Raw genomic sequence first — 21,805 nt, 5'->3', positions numbered from 1 at the left:
CAAGAGCCACCTTTACCTCAAAGAGGACATTGACCTGTGCCCAATCAACAATATCTTGGCAATACCCAACAACTTAACAATCAACGTTATTAGATTTGTGGCTTCGCCCCCTCACCATGTTATCCTCTTTGTTGCATGCTAGGAGACCCTGGTTACCTCATATAACTTCATAGAGGCTGCCCGGGGTCCTCCATCCATGGCCATGTGGTGAGTCCAATCAGCGTACTTACCGCAGTTTATGTCCCCCATTCCCCTCGCTTGCACGGTGTTGGACAAGCGAGGTAAGACTGATGGTTGCGTCTTTGCCCACCGCACATCTGCACTGGTTCGGTCACATGCGTATGCACAGGTTAGGGCCGTTGCGCATGCGCAAACGGCCTAGCCGGTCCTGGCAGCCATGATAGCCGCAGGCATTCATTGAATGCTCGTGGCTGTACCCACTGAAGCCAATGAAGTGCCAGCAGTGTCTGCCCCCCACCTGATATGAATAATCACTCGGGTGCTGGGGGTGACAGTTTACAAAGCCCGCACATGGTTGGTTTCAGTGGGGAGCAGGCCATAATCACCCCCTCACAGGCTTCCGGTTCAGGGGGGCATCAGGAACATCAGCTGCAAGGGTGTACTTTCACCCAGCAACGTTTTGGACACTGCATTCATTGGTGGCAGTGCTGGAGCAGCACAAGTGTCTCATTCCATTATCCCTCCTCTGAGGGCTTAGAGCCCTCTATGTTATTGGTCACTTCAACTACTCCAGCTGTGTTGTGGAGTGTTGTTCCTGGCCAGGTGAGCTATTTTTCTGTTGTTCCTGCTACAGGTTATTCTGGTTGTATCTCATTGAGACATTCGAGGCATTGCATAGCTGGTAATGAGGTAACATCCAAGTCGGCGCAGGGAGCCTGTTGCAGTTGGTGAGTATGTCTGTAATGTGGTTTCTTTTGATAGCCTGGGTCTGGGATCTTCTTCAGAGAGTGAGGGTAAGGTACAGTTGCAGACCAGTAAGGAGATATTGATTTGGCTCCTTCAGAGAAAGTTGGACTGTCCCCACTGCCATGTCAGGAATGCTGGTGAGGGCACCCTAGGCCAAGTGGGTGAGGATGTTGTGTGCTGTGGTAATGTAGCAGGCCTTCGGGATATTAGAAGAAAGGTACAAGATAGAATTTGCAGTGGAAAATTTGTTCACATGTTGACCATTACTAGTAAGGCTAAGTCTGCCTTTTCTGCAAAATCTCGTTCTGGCAATGGTGCAGAAGTATACCACAATTTCTTGTATTGGTTGGAGGGTATGCTTGTGTATGCATACCCTCCAAGCATGCTACTCAGAGACCAGGCTTGTTGAGCATATGAATGTTGTGAAATACATATACCTGATACAAGGAATGTAAATGCGCTTCAAAGGTAGCATATGGAGGAGGTGTGATGAGGCTTTTCCTAAAATGTAAGACAGCTTCATATAATGGATTTGGAATGTAAGGATGAGGAAGTCTGGCTGGAGGTGACAGAGCATAGAGTGGGGATGTCTGATACACCTGTCATGAGACAGCATCAAGTCTCAATGAGACATGGTTTGGTCTTTCAATGCCGTGGCAGATGTTTTGCTTATAATGGAGGACATTGTGACAGGGGGCATTCTTGTCGATTTATACATGTCTGTTCATCAGGTGGTGGAGGACATCCCAGCAGAGAGTGCCCTAAGTAGTCAGTCCCTAGTGCCACAGACATCTCCAGTGCACACATGCTTGTTAGGACTTTTACCCTAGATTTCCTGTCTGAATTGTGCAAGAGGTTGGGTTGGTATCCCCAAAAAAGTGCAGCAGCATTTTTATGGGAAGGTTTTGTTAACAGTTTTCAGCTGCCAGTTAGTGGCTGGATTGAGCTAGGAATTTGAAACCTGCCAGGGAATTGACGTAAGTGGTTCAAGAAAAAGTGGATAAGGAAGTCAACTTAGTCAACTATGTGTGGCCCCTTTTCTTCTGCCCATTTTCATAGTTTAGTTGTTTGACCTGTTGGGGTTGTTCCCAAAAAGGAGCAAGGAATGTTCAGACTAATACAGCATTTGTCACATTTTTCCCCGGGATGTCTGTGAATGATGCGGTTTATCAATCATTTGAAGATGCTCTAATGCTTGTGCAATAGTGTGGGTTTGGCGCATTGCTGATGAAGCTAGATATAAAGACTGCCTTTAGACTTCTGCCTTTACAACCATCTTCATTTAAATATATGGGTTTGTGTTTGCCAAGTCGCTATTATGTTGAAAAATTTCTGCCTATGAGTTGTGCTGTGTCTTGCACCATGTTTGAATGTTCTACCTCTTTTCTTTATTAGGGTATTGTTGCAGGTTTGGGGCACCAATGGGTTGGCCATTATTTAGATGATTTTTTGCTCATCAGCATACAGGGTTCAGAGATATGTAAAGGGCTATTGTTTTCTGCTCGGTCACTATTCCAGGTTATGGGTGCTCCTGTAACGTCAAAAAAGAGAGACGGCCCTAATGTTTGACCGTCCTACTTAGGTATTGAAATTGATACCCAGGCGAGTTGCTATAGGTTACCCAAAGATAAAGTAGTGAAATTGAGGGTTATGTTAGATTTGTTTTTAGGGTTCCACAAATTCGGACTTCCTAATTTTGTGTGCTGAGTTATTTCAATAGGTTGGGTTTTTTGTTGTAAATTGCAGAGAACTACTGCAAGCATGATAAAAAGTTATGTGGAATCTTTTTGTCCAGCAATTTAATGGGGTTTGTTTTTGGAACCCTCCACCTGCCAATAATGAGGAGATTCAGCTATTTACTGATGCTGCTGGGCCTGCTGGTTTCAGAGCCTATCTGAATGGTGAGTGGTGCGCTGCTCTGTGGCCTCATTCATAGCATCAGGAGGGTTTCACACAGAATCTTTTGCTTTTGAAGTTGTTTCCAATCATTATGGCAGTAGATTTGTTGGGTGTACGCTAGCTTACGCATTGTGAAGGCTCTCTCTTAACAAAATTTCAATTTAACACTTTATTAAAAAAAATGCATAGTTAGCCTTGTTTTGAGCGTCACGGATTACAGGTCTTATTCATTTAGAATTGGTGTGGCTGAGGTGACGGCTTCTTAAGGTAGTATGGTGCAAAGTATTATGGCTTTCGGTAGGTGGAGGTCAGGCTGTTTTAAAAAAATATATCAGGCCAGTAGCAATGCCATAGTTGGGGGGAACCACTTGGTCGGTCGGGCCTCAGCTAATGAGCCAAGTAGAGTTGGGCTCCACCACCTAGAAGTGTACCAATATTTAGTCAAGAAGTTTACGGTTTATGAATATGGCTAAAGGCTGATTGGTCTTGCTATTTAGTAACTACCAATCTGATTATAATTTAATTTTCAATAACATTTTTGGGACCTTTCATACACCAAACAAGTGTCTCATGTCTCTATTTTATAGTGATTAATTTAACTCTTGGTATGTGAAATAATATAAAGGTAAAGTGATCAATCATTAGGCAGCTTAGGATAATGGAGGGCAGGTATTGTCCGGAAGTAGCATAAGTAATGAGTTTGTTTATATTAAAGAGAGAAAAGTATTATAGGAGTGATACCTTTATTGGCTAGCCAAAAAAATATATATATTTGCTAGGTTTCAGAGCACAGAGGTCCCTTCATCAGGCATGTTTACAAATGAATTTGTAAGTCTACATTTGATTACTGAATCTGATTGTAAGGAGTCCCAAATGAGCTTGACATACTCATTATCCCAAACACAGAACAATATGACTCAAACTTTAGATCTTGAATGTTGTACTTCTGTATAGATGGTCGGGAGTGACACCATTACTTTCCAGTAAAACACTTAAAGCAAGGTCCTTGTTGGCAATGGTGACCACCCATTAATAGTAAAATTATTTTGACATTAAAGCCAAAAGGAACATTCCTTTCACTCAGGTAAACACTGTCCTTAGAGCCAGAATGTCTAATCATGGGAAGACTCCCCACTCCACTTTTACCGTAATGCTGACATAATGAAATTTGCAGACATGTTTCAGCTGATACAACAGACTTTTTCAGCTAGTTATGAGCCTGAACATCACCAATCTATAAATCTGCAGGAAGGACACACCACGTCATTGAATAATTAGTAAACTAATTACTTATGTTATTAAAATATAAAGTATATTAAAAACATAGAATGTTAAGATATTCAAAATAAATGCACCAATAAAGAAGCCAATTCCTTGTGGAAAAAGTAATATATACATCTGTAAATGTGTAAATGATCCAATCAATAAGGAACACACAGTTGCTTTTCTATTAACGGCATAATAAGTCTGTGACTGCTTTCAAATTTATTAATAGAGTATGCTAACATAATCTTCTATCCTATATATATATATATATATATATATATATATATATAGGACATATATTTAAAACAAGTTTTAGATGCATAAGAACATTTATTATACCCTGTAGTTAAACAAATAGATAAAAATGGTTTTGACCTTCAACTATAGGATCTCTATTATTCAGGATAAAAGTAACTGTCCCAGATTCCAGACAAGAGTACACAAAACTACAGAAAATATACAATTCAACACTGTAAATCTTACTTAATATGCATAAAGAGGGTACTATGATTAAACTATGGTGTTCTTGTTAATGTTTTTTTCAGTTTTTATGACATTGAGTCTATCAGACTCGTAAACGATAGTCTTAAGATACATTTTCTGCTTGTGCCACTCATCATTGACACATTAATGTGTGATTTAATTCTGCTACCACTCTATGCTGTGTTGTATATTTGATTTTTTTTAACCAATTCTCTGTATTAGCAAAGTCTGCCAATATGATTTGTCATACTTTTGTATTGAACTTCTCCATATTGTCTCCATTTGTGTGTGTGCGTGTGCGTGTGTGTGTCTATATATATATATATATATATATATATATATATATATATATACATACGCACACTCCATATATTTCTTTATACACTTTTCTGAGATCACTATCTAGTGCGTATCTATTGCTGTTTATTTTTTTTTCCAGCTTTTTATAGTGTGGCATAGAGCTACATCATATATGTCACCTGCCCTTGCTATTAGGAAGACACAATTTGCTTTTATGAGATAGCAGATTTTTTGCCTGAGGCTGGTCAGGAATGCCAGGAAACAAATTTTTATTATTTTTTTTTAATTGCCATGTGGTGAAAAATAGGGTTAATAGATAATTTATCATATAGTTACCAATGCTCAGAGGAATACATGAGTTATAAAGTGGCACCAGGTTGCAGCAAGGGAAAAATTGTGTTTTTCTTAAGGCTGAATTGAGTTGCAAGGTCCTGAATGAGGTATATTTCATAGCAATAACGGAATGCATGGTCAAATGTTCTCTATAAGATACAAAAAGCAATAAAGTTTTATTGTGGGAGCTACATTGTATGAATGCCTGAAAGGTTTGTGTTAATCAAGTAACATGACATGAACACTTAAGAGTTAGCTGGGAGAAATCGATTTTTCAATTATGATTGCAAAATCTTAAACTTTTACACCAGAAGTCCTCATTTATAGTTATAGTCATTAGTGTGATTTATTAATACCCAATAGACAATTACAGTTCCTCTTTGTAAGATTTTTCTTTTCACGTTTCAAGCTAGTGCTATTTGTAAAACATATTATACTTACTGTACAAACTATACTTTTATCAGTGACAATCATTTTTTCAAAAATTATATTTCTTCATCATAGTGTTGTGCAATATTTGTGGTCATTATGCATTACTTACAAACTCAATGTATTTTTATTTTTACAAAAAAGTACACAAACAGTTGTAATGCCCACACATAACAAGTAGTTTCAAAAGAAATGTGCATGTCATAGAAAAAAAATATTTTGCACATTTTAGATGGAAACAAAAATCAAAAATGTGCACCAAGCTGTAGGCACAAATCAGCATTGATATATTTAAGTGATAACCAATCTTTTTTTTCCATGACTCCAGGACTCCTTAAAACAACTTTTAAAAAAATAAAAATACAACAATTTAATAGATCAACATTTGGCACTGCAGAAAAATACAGGACTTCAGAATTATGCGTGTAACCTTTCTTCCCTATGCTTAACATTAAGTAACCACCGACTGACTCTTGCAATTCTTTCTCTTCTATCTTGAATAGAGGAGAAAGACTAGGGTGTCAATTTATAAAACTGCGGGTTTGAAAAAGTGGAGATGTTGCCTATAGCAACTAGATTATCGTTATCATTTATTTAGTAGGTTCTGCAAAATGATAGCTAGAATCTGATTGTTTGCTATAGGCAACATCTCCACTTTTTCAAACCTGCAGCTTGATAAATTTACCCCTAGCAATCAATCTTAATGGTGACCCATAATATTTTTGACATCATAGAACCCACTGAATGCATTGTCAGTGTCTTGGTTTAATTTTTTATTGCAGATTTTCATTTGTCTGATCAGACATGGGTGCATAAGTGCTGCAATAGTGGCAATAAACATAACTTAACAGTTGGGAACCATTATCCCTAGGAAAGTTCCCAAGTGTTTCTAATTTTTGTACTAAAAGATTTCCAGTTAGACCTGTCTCTCTCTCTGATGAAGAATAGAACCACTTGAACTTTAGGGACAGAGCTGCGAAATATCTTCATAAATGAAATAATAATAATAATAATAATAATAATAATAATAACAGCAAGGTCAACATGCTATATTTTCAGACTTTTAAGAAGCAAAGTACTCTTAGGGCTAGATTTACTAAGCTGCGGGTTTGAAAAAGTGGGGATGTTGCCTATAGCAACCAATCAGATTCTAGCTGTCATTTTGTAGGAGGTACTAAATAAATGAAAGCTAGAATCTGATTGGTTGCTATAGGCAACATCCCCACTTTTGCAAACCCGCTGCTTAGTAAATCTAGCCCTTAGACTTATAAAGGGTTTCAAAGGTGGCGCCATACCATCAAAAAAGAAGTACAGTGTATTGAATAAAACCATCAAGACTAAAACAAGTGTTTTTTTTTTACTCTGACAGTAAGAGGAATGTCCTTCAATTATGTGGATTTGGATGTGGATTTGTCAAATACCTCAAATTTGTTACAGCAGTCCAGCAAATGTTGATCATTTTTTCAGTGGTAGAATGTTCCTGTTGATTTTGTAACATATGTGCTCATCTGTATCTAATTCAGATCTGCAACTCAATACAGAAGTGGATGTTGAACATAAAAATATATCTCTGTGCTGTCTTGTGTATCTTCCTCGCTATATTATATCTGCTCATGGTCTACAGGCTACAGGGACCATAAAATAGTCTCAACAATATTAAAATGACTACAGCCTATAAACATCAAAAACGAAGATTTAACAATTACTATCAGAGATTTATTAAAAATTATATTTTTGTTATTGGCCAAATTATGGCCTTGACTAAAAAGTATTGTTCCTATTTCCTTGAACATGATGCTTCCTCTGTGGTAGCAAGAGCTATTTCACAGCATAATAACAAGTCTGGAAACAATAAACACTGGTTTGTTTTCTAGAAAATATTTATCAGTTTATTTATTTTTTTATTAGTGACTTATGAGTGCCACATAATGTTTCATATGTGGAAACTTTATGCCACTTGGTACTGGCTAAACCAGGGAATTAGGTCTAAAAGGAACCCTAGTATTCACCAGAGACACCAGCAAGTGAGTGTTGGACTTTGCAGCAGGGAACTCACAGGTAACACCCCCAAGCTGTCTCACTAGCTGATAGAAGAATTGTGGATTCAGGATCTAAATGAGGTTCTAAATGAGGATGTAATCCAAGGTAAGATCAAAAGCCAATGGATTTACTTGGCTGAAAATATAAAAAGGACCAATGAATCTGGGAGCAAATTTGAAAGAATGAACCATTCATTTTATATTCCTATTACAAAGCCAAAATTTGTCTCCAGGAATTAGCTAAAAGACAGGTCCACAGTTTTACTTAAAAAGAATTAGCTTTTTCAATGGCCTTGCACTCTTAGAAACAAATAGTTATGGCGAGATTGGTTATTATGTCTTTGACTGCAGATACTCCAGGGGAAAGGGAAGTTGATCTGTGAGTTTTAAATGTGTACCATATACCATGAAAAAGAATGTGTCTGTCATCAGTAGTTTGATTATTAGGAACAAACTCGCCCATGGAAGCATATCAGACCAGTCATGATGGTGTATGAAAATTAAGGACTTCAAATATCGTTGCAGAATTTGGATTGTGGATAATAGGCTGGAAAAAAAATCTGTTTGACCAACCTCTCATAGAAGTCTTTTCAGAACTTGGCCACAAATTGTACACCATGATATAAAACAACTAAAATCTAAAACCAGCTCCAGTGCTGTATAGAACCCTCTGTAGCAGAAGCATGAGCACAACATCCCCCTGCTAAAGCAGAAAGCAGCCTCAGGCACTAAAATTTGGGTGGCCACACTATAAGTCTGATACCTGTAGCATGGGTTCCCTCTCTTATAATGTGAACCATACTCAGTGTGGTCACCATAGGGCAGGAGCCTTGACAGAGGGCTCAAAAAAAACAGTGCCACCCTAAAAGACAATAAGCCAAGCACTGAACAGCACTGAGGCTTTCTGAACAATTGTGGACTGTAGATGCTGGAGTCATTAGATATTTTGCCACCCCATTTGTCCCAGTTTAATATATAAGTGGGTAAATATAACATACACAAAGGGTTAGAAACAAATTGTACTTAAATAATCTAAAAAATTATGATACATGATGGTAAATGCTCCATATCTAGCCCCACCATGCAATGAAAGTTAACTGATTTGAACCGGAAAAGCCTTTACCTCTTACCAACATTTTTACAATGCTAGCAGCTGATTGACTGCATGTGAAAAAAACCACTTTTGATTGGATGAGTGGCAAAAGCTTGTCTGTCAATTCATTTCACTGGCATTGAGCGCCCCTTGTGCTCCTAGGGAGCAATTCTAGTTATGTATTAGGAGTCATTTTATTCCCTCTGGACTATGTCATGGAATAAGAGTCCAAGTCGTGGAAGAATTGGGAACCAGGTGTTAGGCTGCTGGCCTGATCACCAACCCACAGAACTAGATGACGGAGGTTTCACCTTTAGTAGCCGCCTTTCCCTTAGAGCTTGATGCGCTCACCGGTACTCAGGTGACCCCAGGATTTAGCTCTAGATGTAGTGTGGGTTGGTAATGCAGGACCACAGCAACAGGCCAGGAGACTGGTAGAAAGCAGCGGATAGTCAAAATGATAGCCAAGGTCAAGGGTCACAGGCAAGCAGGGTAGTCAGTTAACACGCCAGAGGTCGGGGTCATGAGCAAGGTTGCAGGGTCCAAGGTACAGGCTAGAAGGGTCAGGGTCACGAGAAAACAGGCAGAGTCAAAATCCAAGCAAGGGGTCATACACGGGAAATCCAACAAAGTATCCACAGGACAGGAACAAGGAAACAGGAGCAGGTCAGCAAGACTGGGACAGCAAAGCTATAACCGGCAGTGAGGCTCAGTCCTCACTGCCTTAAATACTACTGCCAGCCAATCAGAGCCTAGCTCTGAAATCATTCACATCCCCTGCCTAATACACCAAATGATTAATTAGCCTACAGGCTAGTACATATAATAAGCTACTTAATCAGCCCACAGGCTGTGAGCACGCTGCACGCGCGCCCGGCTTCTCTATCTTGCCAGGACGCGGCGCCGGGGAGATTTAGCGTCCGACCGTTGCCTTGGCAACAATCGGGTCCTAGGCAGAAATGATGCCCCGATCGTCAAGGTGACGTCCGGGACGCTAGAGGGCACAGGAAGCGGCGGTTGTGAGTACCGCCGCGGCTCGTAACAGTACCCCCCCTTGAGGTGGGTTAAGGAACCCCGACACCCAGGTTTCTTAGGGAATTTTTTGAAGAATTCCTTCAGATGTTTTGTAGCATGAAGTCGTCTTCGCGGAACCCAGGACCGCTCTTCCAAACCGCGATTCCTCCACTATACTAGGAAGTGCATCTGACCCTGCACTCTCTTAGAGACGATAATCTTCTGAATGATGTATTTTTGCGGTTTGTTCCAATTCTGCACATGTGAACTTGAAGGCTGGTATTGGTCAGAGTATAGCACAGGCTTAAGCAGAGAGCAATGGAATGTGTTGGGGATCCTCAACGAACCAGGAATTTTCAATCTGAAAGCTACAGAATTGATCTGCTTGACAATGAGGAAAGGACCGATGAATTTAGGCCTGTTTCCTGCAGGGCTATCTGAGCCTAATATTGCGTGTCGAGAGGCACACTTTTTGGCCCACTTTGAGGGAGCAGGTGGTACGGTGGCAATCCGAATTTTTTTTTGCAAAAAATGAGGCCCGTCTCAAAAAGGACTGTACTTTCTTCCAAATGGCTTTAAGATCCATAGCTGTGGAACGAATATCCAGAATACCAGCGGATTTGAGGGAATACAAGGAATTGGACCTGGGATGAAAACCAAAATTACAGTAGAATGGAGAAGTTTGAGTAGATGAATGACAAGAATTATTATAAGCAAATTCTGCCAAGGGTAACAAGGAGGACCAGTTGTTGTGAAATTATGAAGTGTAAGAACTGCTCTAAGGACTGGTTAACCCTTTCAGTTTGCCCATTAGACTGAGGGTGGTATGCAGACGAAAGACTAATCTTGATTCCAAGAAGGGTACAAAAGGATTTCCAGAATTGTGCTATGAATTGGGAACCACAATCAGAAACTATGTCAGTAGGAAGTCCATTGAGACGGAATATATGCTGGATAAACAGGATAGCCTAATCTCGAGCACTAGGGAGCCTGGTTAGTGGTATGAAGTGTGACATTTTGCTGAACTGGTCTACCACTACCTATATAGTGTTGTGTCCTGCAGAGAGTGGCAGGTCGACTATAAAGTCCATTGACAAGTGTGTCCAGGGTCTTGCAGGAATGGGCAATGGAACCAACTGGCCTACAGGACGATTCCTGGGGAATTTATTCCTAGCACAACCCTCATAGGAGAGGACATGGCTTTTGACGTCAGCAGACAATGATGGCAACCATACAGTACAGGAGATGATTTCCAAAGTTTTGTGGATTCCAGGATGTCCAGCAGTCTAACTGTCGTGTGCTTCTGAAAGGACCTCAGGTCTTGAGTTAACCCAGCATGGATTATGGAGGAGGGAATGATAGGCATAGGATCTATGACTGGAACATGATGGGCCAAGAAGCTTCTGGATAAAGCATCTGTCTGGACATTTTTAGAACCAGGTCAGTAGGAGATCACAAAATTGAAGCGGGTGAAGAATAATGACTAGCGGGCCTGTCTGGGGTTCAGGTGTTTGGCCGACTGTATGTATTATAAGTTGTTATGGTCCGTAGTAACGGAAATTCGATGTGTAGCACCCTCCAGCCAATGTCGCCACTCCGCAAAGGCCCATTTAATTGCCAATAGTTCCCTATTGCCCACATCGTAGTTGGCTTCTGCTGAAGAGAATTTACGGGAGAAGTAGGCACATGGGTGTAGGCGGTGAGTATGAGGGTCCTTCTGAGATAAGATAGCGCCAGCTCCGACGTCAGAGGCATCGACCTCAAGAACAAATGGTATTTCAGGATCCGGGTGTCTAAGGACCTGAGCGGATACGAAGGCTTTCTTCAAGCTTTGAAATGCGGTTACTGCTTGGGGTGGCCAGTTAGTTGGATCCATTCCTTTGCGGGTCAGAGCGACAATAGGAGCCACAATATCAGCAAATCCATGAATGAATCTTCTATAATAATTGGCAAATCTCAAGAACCTCTGTACCGCTTTGAGATTGTTAGCTTGTACCCAATCCAGGATAGCTTGGACCTTGGTGGGATCCATGGTCGTACCCAGCGGAAGAGATAACGTATCCCAGGAATGACACCTTCTGCACCTCAAACTCACACTTTTCTAGTTTGGCGTAAAGGTGATGTTCCCGTAGCTTCTGTAGAACCTGCTTGACGTGACCCCGATGTATCGATAAGGACTTAGGGCTAGATTTACTAAGCTGCGGGTTTGAAAAAGTGGGGATGTTGCCTATAGCAACCAATCAGATTCTAGCTGTCATTTATTTAGTACCTTCTACAAAATGATAGGTAGAATCTGATTGGTTGCTATAGGCAACATCCCCACTTTTGCAAACCCGCAGCTTAGTAAATCTAGCCCTTAGAGTATATAAGGATATCGTCCAAATAGACAACCAGGAAGTGGTCAAGAAACTCACGAAGGACTTCGTTAATCAAATCTTAAAACACGGCAGGTGCGTTGTTAAGACTAAACAGCATGACCAGATATTCATAGTGGCCAGAGTGCGTTTTGAAGGCCGTCTTCCATTCATCTCCTTCTTTGATGAGGTTATACGCTCCACGGAGATCAATTTTAGTGAAGACTATAGCGCCTCTTAATTGATCAAATAATACTGAGATGAGAGGAAGGGGATAGGTGTTCTTGACTGTAATAAGGTTTAGTCCTCTATAGTCGATACAGGGTCTTAGTCCTCCATCTTTTTTGGATACAAAGAAGCATCCAGCTCCCACTGGAGATTTAGATGGCCTTTAGATGAAACCTTTCTCTAAATTCTCGTCTCTGGACCAGAAAGAGAATACAAGCGTCACTTAGGTAATTTAGAACCAGGAATAAGCTCGATGGCACAGTCGAAGTCACGATGAGGTGGTAAAGCATTAGCAGCCTTTTTAGAGAACACATTCCCTGATATTGTGAAGGAAGCTGCTCAGGAATTGATTGCAGAATTTGAAGAGGTAAAGTTAAGCAAGACTGTGTGCAATAAGAGCTCCACTGGATAATTTCTCATTTTACTCAATCCACCACAGGGTTATGACAGGAAAGCCAGGGATGACCCAGAATCAAGGGAACTGACGGGAAATTGATAAGGAAGAAGGTCAAGGACTCTGTATGGAGAGCTCCTATGTTTAATTGCAGTACCGGGGTCTCCCAGATAATCTTGCCACCAGGCAATGGACTCCCTTCTAAGCCACAGACAAAAAATAGCCAAGCTTCATAGTCGGAATTCCAGCAGAGTGGGCAAACCCGATGTCAAGGAAGGTGCCCGCAGCTCCACTATCAATGAAAGCCGATAGGGCCACAGAACTGGCACCGAGAGTGAGTTGTGCGGGGATCAGAACAGCATTTTTTGGGGAAACAATCTGCAGACCTAGGTGAACCTTCCCCTCATTCCCTAGGCATGCTCTTTGGCAGACATTACATATTGGTGGAAATTCAATTGCCGGCAATTACGGTAGAAATCTCCGCTCATTTTCCCTTGTACAACAAGGAAAAATGGGAAGAGATTTTTGTCAAATCTCCACCGCAAAGTGTCTCGTCTATGTTCCGGAGACACTTTGTGGCTAATTGAATTCCCCCATTATGTATTAAAATGGTGTTACTCTCACCTACCTGCTATTGCAACTTTTACAACCTGCTACTGGATTCTTGCATGGATCCTGGAATGTTGGGACCTGTTGGAAAATGTAAGTATGGGAAACCGAGCAATAAGGGAACACTGTACATAACACAGATCACGCAAAATATAATATGTACATTTAATAAAATATTACATTTATCACTCCCTCTCCAGCCACATCACGCCACCCCTCAGCTACATCATGCATCATGCCACCCGCTGCCATATCACCCATCATGCTATCCCCCAGACACACCATGTCACACCCCAGACACATCACTCCACCCCTCAACCACATCATGCCACCCCCCTACCACATAACCCATCACGTCACCCCCAGACACATCACACCACCCCCCAGACATATCATGCAATCCCAAAGTTATGTTATCATGCCACCCCTCTGACACATCATGCCACCCCCCAAACATATAATGCAACCCCCAATTATATTATCATGCCAACCCAGACACATTACGACCCCCCAAGACATATTACAACCCCACGACACATAATGACACCCCCCAACCCCCCCAAGACACATTACAACCCCCCAAACACATTATAACTCCCCAAGACATATTATAACCCCCCAGTCCACTGTACTTGCCTATGTTGCTGACAGAAAATGTCCTGCAGAGCAAGCTTACTCTGCAGGCTGCTGGGCAGTGTGTGATGACACACAGTCATTACACACTGTCCGTGGACCACTTCCCCCCTGCCCCTCCAACTCTTTTACTCTATAGTGAAGCCCCCTCCCAGGCAGCCCTGGTCCGGTTAATTTGTACCCGCACCCCCCCCCCCCCCCCTTCCCTCTCTGCTTCCCAGAGTACATGTACTGGAATAGTGATATATAGATCTAATTAGGATTAATATGTAGATAATGCAGTAAACATGTGAATTGTAATGAATTCTGTGATGCACACTGTTTGTTATACCTTCTTATGTTACTAAAGGTGTTCAGTGGTGTTAATGTGGATATCAACGCTTTTGTAACTTAAACAGGTTGCTGTTTATTTAAAGATGATAGCAACAAATGAATGCAGTTACTCACAGTTGCTTGTAGTACAGCAGTATTCAGCAGTAATAACAGTTGCATCAATCAGGCAATATGGATATACAGTACACGCTTGTATATATGCTGGTGGTGATGCACTTTTATGCTGATATACAGATGCAGGTTTAACACATTCTTATATATACATATAGATGTGCAGTTGCAGGCAGGACTCTTTGTAAGCTGCACATCCGTGCAGGAACGTATTAATGTGGGCACAGACTCTCCTATTTATATTAAGAGAAGCCTTCGGTCACTGTAAAAGAACTCTCTGGGGACTTTTGGAGTTTTATGTTGTTGTGCGCCACGCAGATATTACAACTGCGACTGTCCCCTTCACTGTCTATATGGAAGTGCGGCGTGAAAAGCCGAACTTCCGGTTTTGGAGATCTGGGCATGCGCAGTACCGCAAATCGGACCTTGGAGTCCTGCCTCACTTCCTGTTTCCTCCTAGACCACTGGGGATTACAGAGGTTGCTATGGAAATGCGGCAACACACAGGAGACGGAACGAAATCGCTTCTGCACACTAACACATACACACACACATACACGCAGGCACGTATACATAATTAGCAAGAAATTAATCAGATATTATACGTACACATTGAATGTCAACTATTATATGTGTATATAATTCCCTGGCGCTCCACCACAGAATTAAATAAAAGGTGGTTTCAATTATTAAACAATTGCAACTCTTTACAGTACAAATGTGATAGCTGAAAATACTCTTGCCAGAGTTCAACAATGTATTATGTACAATAATCATAAAAATGAAATACAAATATGGATCAAAACACAAACAATGAGTCCATTTTCTCACTCATGTTTTGATAGTGTATCAAATACAAAAAGATCCTCGAATATCATCTGAGGGGGGTGTCTAAAGGAAGTACATTGGGCGTCCCATAAACATTCTCTGTGTTAATCCAACAGTATGGTGCCAAATCTCATAAGAGAACTTACAGTTGGAAATGATGAGGTGACATTGTGTCTCATAATCTCAACATATACTCTGTGTAGTCCTCCAAACTGGTGCGGAGAGAAGTAGTGGATGGACTGTCCCGATGGCGGTCATGTATAGGTGTGCGCAAAAACTTCTCTGTCAGTTACAAAATGAGGTCCTGCTCGGCAGACACTGTAGTTCCGGCTGTATGCTGACAGATGTATCCGCGAAAGGAATCAATAAGGATGTTCATAAACAAGCCGTGTAAGCAATGTTATTAAGAGTAATACCCAATGCGTTTCACCTCGGCAACAAGAGGCTTCCTCAGGGATAATAGTGATCTATTATATGTACTGTGTGTAAGATTATCTTGAAATTATATTATTGCATTATTGTACAAGTAAAGATTCTATTTCATACATATATGTCTGTGTTGTGGTCACGAATTTATAATGTATTGATACAGGAGTTATTATATATACAAATCTGTGTGATACAGTAAATTAGGTTAAAAGGACTGAAGTAGGCGTGTCATAAGAAGGAAATTGTAAATGGGTATGGTAATGTACCAGCGTATCCAAAAACACAATAAGAAGATAGGGTGCGCAATTATGGTGTAAACATGAATTCTTTTACAACACCCATCATCATCATCAGCTATATATAGCGCCACTAATTCGCAGCCCTGTACAGAGAACTCACTCACATCAGTCTCTACTAGTATGTTTTTGGAGTGTGGGAGGAAATCAGAAACACCCAGAGGAAATCCATGTATACACGGGGAGAACATCCAAACTCCACACAGATAAGGCTATGGTCAGGAATTTAACTCATGAACTCAGCGCTGTAAGGCAGAAGTGCTAAACAATAAGCCACCATGCTGCCCATTAGAATGCATGAATAGTAGGAACTGTCAACCAATTAGATACTATTTTTTTAAAAATACTTTTTCGTCTACTTTTGAACAAAAAGGGCACACAGATACAACCTCCTAGTCCAACCTCCTACCACTTTAACATCATCCCTAATAAAATAAAGTTCTTTAGTTTTATCCTAAAATGATGCAGAGTGTAGCCTCATTGATGGCTTACAGTAATCATGAGAGTGAAGGAACATATGGAGTACATGTGTCAATTATGTGTGTGAACTTTTTATTACATATCTCAGTGGGCACCTAGTAATATGTTTTTCAGCTGAAGTATAATATGGAAGCGTAAATTGAGTCCCATTAAAAGTAGAGGCTGAGATCTCAGGATTGCCAGCTCTGAGCTAGTGCTAAACTGAAGTTCTTTTACAGAATGGAAATGTAATTGATGTGGTATAACTTAAAAGGGAAAAAGAAATAAATCAGCGCTGAGTGTGATTCGGCAATCCCTCACCAATATCACATGGATTAATGATTAAAATAATATTAATTAGGCATGTGCACAAAACAGATAACACATTAACCCTAACATGACCAGCTGGTAACAATATCAAAAATACATAACAATTAACTCAATTGAGTCAGTGTTCGGTAATAGTCCAACACGGAGTGGATGAAAAGTATATTGGCCAATATATCACTCCTAGAGAGACTCAGAATCGAAAATGTCTCAGATGCTCAAACTCGAGCTGGTAATAATCAAACGCAACCTCATGAGGTCTATGAAGCAGGTGTGTCTGTTGGATCAAAGGTAATTCTTCATATATGAATCAACCAGATGTCTATACGAGCCAGTGATGGTAGTCAGTCAAAACAGCTGACTGAGATTGCTCACCAAAATAGATGCTGGTAATGTTCAATACATGGAAATGGTGTAACAATTCGTCCGATGTTAATATACAAGTAGAATCAATATAATCTCCACTCCATCAAAACCAATCATGGGATTCCTGGATATAAAAGAATCAATCACTATGAGTGAAAATAGCGTGACAACTTAATCCGGTAATTAGCAAACATGCAGTACGACACCGTGTTAAGTTGAATCCACAAGATTGATCCTGTTAGGTTGGGCAATTACTTCACCACTGGACAATAGAAGCTCAGATGTCTCAGTAGCAGACCTCTTTGAAGGAGGAATGTTGGTCCCGATCCGTAGATACTTGTATTATAACATATCCAGGAAAGTAGCAAATTGGAGATGCCCCGATCTCTCGTTACTAACAGCACACCGCTTGATAGCCACTTCATGAGTGAGTCAATTCAGCTGGTCACGTGACCTGACGCGTTTTATCACCAGGTGGTGATTTCATCAGAGGTAACTTAAAAGGGACTCTGTAGACATTGTTTTCTTTGCTGACCAATGATGTCAGCATGTTACAAAAACAGATACATCTCATGGCTGTTTATACAAGTATTCTTTCAACACGTGTTAAAATATTACTGTACATAATATAACATAATAATTCATGTTAAAGGTAGCATTTTTTTCACACAGCTACTGTATGTATTGTTTTTCATAGCAGAGTATTTAATAATAGGGGTGTGCACCAGCCACTTTTGGTGTTTTGGGTTTTGGGTTCTGATTAGCTTGAGGTTTTGGGTTCTGATTTGTTTTGCCAAAACACCCCACGAAAGGTTTTGGTTCTGATTTTGGGTTTTGGGTTCTGATTTTTTTTAAAAAAAGCATAAAAAGTGCTAAAATCCATGTTTTTAGTTTTTTTTCACTCCTACACTAGTATTAACCTCAATAACATTTATTTCCACTCATTTTCAGTCTATTCTGAACACCTCACACCTCACAATATTGTTTTTAGGCCAAAAGGTTCCACCGAGGTAGCTGGATGACTAAACTAAGCGACACAAGTGGAAGGCACAAACACGTGGCCCAACACGTGGCAGGATCAGTGGACTTAAACAGCAGTACCACTGGACTTATACGGCAGGATCAGTGCCTTGCTTGCAGTCTCCTAGGTAACGCAAATAATCTGTACAAATATGTTGGCGCTATATAAATAAATGATCATGATGATAGTTCATTACAGGTATTTATTTATCAAGTGGCTATTGGTCTTAAATCGTTTTTACCCATCAAACTTAGAAGGGGGGGATTATTCCGTCGGGATACATACCTAGAAATTCTCATCCATAGGTTTTCCTCATATCCCCCAAAAATTTACAACAATAATTTGACTGTTGGGGGATTTTGGGGTGCAGAAAGACTCCAATATTATTACATATTTTATGAAGTTTATTATGTTTCGTAAAATATCCAAGTTGGTCTTTTTAGTTATGTGAAAACGGTTAATGTGATATTGATGTGCCAAAACTCAGAGAGACAGATCTTAGTGCATTAGCAAAATATAACATATCATGTTATAAGGATTCCATCTGTCCTCCAGATGTGCTGCAAAGTCTGGCTTCAAAGGCATCAATTGTAAAATATTAAAACCCTGGCAATAGCTAACGTTTTTCATGTGTAACTGTAAACCTGTTTTAACGTTGATGCAAAAAACAGTGGATTTAGCAAAGCCACATATGAATCCTGGGTTGAATATCGACGTAAGGGCACAGTGCCTCGCAAACTGTGTGAGCGTGTTGTAGACTTTGATAAATAGCTCCCCCTATGCACATTTGTTTCAAGTTCAAACATAAAATTGCATATTAATAATAGAATTCAATTAATAAAACACCATGTTCTGAAAAATCTACAAATTCACCCAGTAGCAAGTATTAAAAAAAACTGCACACTAACCATTAAGATGCCGGCCGCGAGCGGGGAATTTATCCAATCCGAGTCTCGCGAGATCCGACGCGAGACTTGGAAAAATGCTAACAATGCTAACAATCATTTCTCAGTCTGTCCAAACATAATTTAATATATGATATACCTATTACATTTATTATTAAATATATTGTTTTGTTTGGGAATGAAATTCAGTGGCCTTAAATAAAATACAAAGTTTAATTTAATGGTGCTCTGTTGATCTGACCAGTTGGTAGATCCAGATAAACATATACATGGCTTCAAGCAGGAAATCCTCCGTACTATTCAGGTGAGGTTCAGGTTGGTTGGCCAAGTGAATTTAGCATTCATACAAATTAGAAAATCATAGATGAGGGGCTTAGACAAAAACCACTGGACCAGTAGAGATTATCTCCTGATCGGAACATTGAATGTTACATAAAATGTTTAGTTTTGAGTGGAAATAGCCTTTAAGCAGATTCAGAATATACCTTGGCAAGTTTCCTGATAGAAATGACTGTAGCATGCACATGGATTGCAGTAAAACTATACAATCAATCAACATAATAAAATTCACAGTGTTTTTTTAAAAAAAACTAGAAAACTAAATAGTGCGGATACCTGGATTAGAATGTATTTTAAAAAAACTTGTTAAAAAAGAATAATGTTTATTGGGAGGCCACAAGATGCTACCCTTCCAAATCATGTGATCAATATACATTTAGTAAAATAAAATAATTTTTGATAAGGGCTGAATCCAGTGTACAGTCATGGCCAATTTTTTTGAGAATGACTCCAAGTGTTGGTTTTTCATTAAGTTTGCTGCTTCAGTGTTTTTAGACCTTTTTGTCAGATGTTGCTATGGTATACTGAAGTAAAATTACAAACATTTCATAAGTGTCAAACACTTTTATTGACAATTACATTAAGCTTATGCAAAGAGTCAATATTTGCAGTGTTGACCCTTCTTTTGAAAGACCTCTGCAATTCGCCCTGGCTAGCTGCCAATCAACTTCTGGCCACATACTGACTGATGGCCGCCCATTCATGTCTAATCAGTGCTTTTTGCTTGTCAGAATTTGTGGGGTTTTGTTTGTCCACCTGCCTCTTGAAGATTGACCACAAGTTCTCAATGGGATTAAGGTCTGGGGAGTTTCCTGGCCATGGACCCAAAATTTTGATGTTTTGATCCCTGTGCCTTTTAGTTATCACTTTTACCTAATGGCAAGGTGCTCCATCATGCTGGAAAAGGCATTGTTCGTCACCAAACTGTTCTTGGATGGTTGGGAGAAGTTGTTCTTGGAGGATGTTTTGGTACCATTCTTTATTCATGGCTGTGTTCTTAGGCAAAATTGTGAGTGAGCCCACTCCCTTGGTTGAGATGCAACTCCACACATGAATTGTCTCAGGATGCTTTACTGTTGGCATGACACAGGACTGCTGGTAGCGCTCGCCTTTCCTTCTCCAGACAAGCGTTTTTTCAGATGCCCCAAAAAATCTGAAAGGGGATTCATCAGAGAAAATGACTTTACCCCAGTCCTCAGCAATCCAATCCCTATAACTTTTGCAGAATATAAGTCTGTCCCTGATGTTTTTCCTGGAGAGAAGTGGCTTATTTGCTGGCCTTCTTGACATCAGGCCATCCTTCAAAAGTCTTCACCTCACTGTTCGTGCTGATGCACTCACACCTGCCTGCTGCCATTCCTGAGCAAGCTCTGCACTGGCGGTGCCCCGATCCCCCAGTTGAATCAACTTTATGAGACGTCTTGGCGCTTGCTGGACATTCTTGGGTGCCCTGAAACCTTCACAACTATTGAACCTCTCTGCTTGAACTTCTTGATGATCCGATAAATGGTTGATTTATGTGCAATTTTACTAGGAGCAATATCCTTGCCTGTGAATCCCCTTTTGTGCAAAGCAATGATGACTGCACATGTTTCCTTGCAAGAAACCATGGTTAACAGAGGAAGAACAATGATTTCAAGCACCACTCTCCTTTTAAAGCGTCCACTCTGTTATTCTAACTCAATCAGCATGACTGAGTGATTTCCAGCCTTGTCCTTGTCAACACTCTCACTTGTGTTAATGAGAGAATCACTGACTGATGTCAGCTGGTCCTTTTGTGGCAGGGCTGAAATGCAGTGGAAATGTTGTTTATTGGGATAAAGTTCATTGTCATGGCAAAGAGGGACTTTGAAATTAATTGCAATTTATCTGATCACTCTTCATGACATTTTGGAGTATATGCAAATTGCCATCATAAAATCTGAGGCAGCAGACTTTGTGAAAATTAATATTTGTGTCTTTCTCAAAACTTTTGGCCATGACTGTAGACATATCAAGTCAAAAAAATCAGCAAATATAGATAATGTAACATCACTTGATAACAACCAAACAGCATGCCGGTCTTAAGTTATAAATATTTAAGCCATGGCAAAATAGCTGTTTATCTTAGATTTAATCAGAATTTTAAATAATCAACTTTAATTTATTTAACATCTCAGTTTATAAAACCACATCAATTTGCTAATTAGAACAGAAAAGATTGATGTGCTACTTATGATAACTGGAGAAGAAAGTTACATAGCAGTCTTTGTACACAGCTATAATTAGACTGTTCATTCAAGAGTAATGAAGTGACAAATTCTGTTAAACTGTTATTGATAATCATGCAAAAAAGAAAACAAATAATTAAAATCCTTGCTGAAAACAATAATGCAGATTTGAAGTGCAGT

Source organism: Mixophyes fleayi, chromosome 3, assembly GCF_038048845.1.
Source record: "Mixophyes fleayi isolate aMixFle1 chromosome 3, aMixFle1.hap1, whole genome shotgun sequence".
Lineage (NCBI taxonomy): Eukaryota > Metazoa > Chordata > Amphibia > Anura > Limnodynastidae > Mixophyes > Mixophyes fleayi.
The sequence above is the reverse complement of the archived record's forward strand: the minus strand, read 5'-3'. Positions refer to the sequence as shown.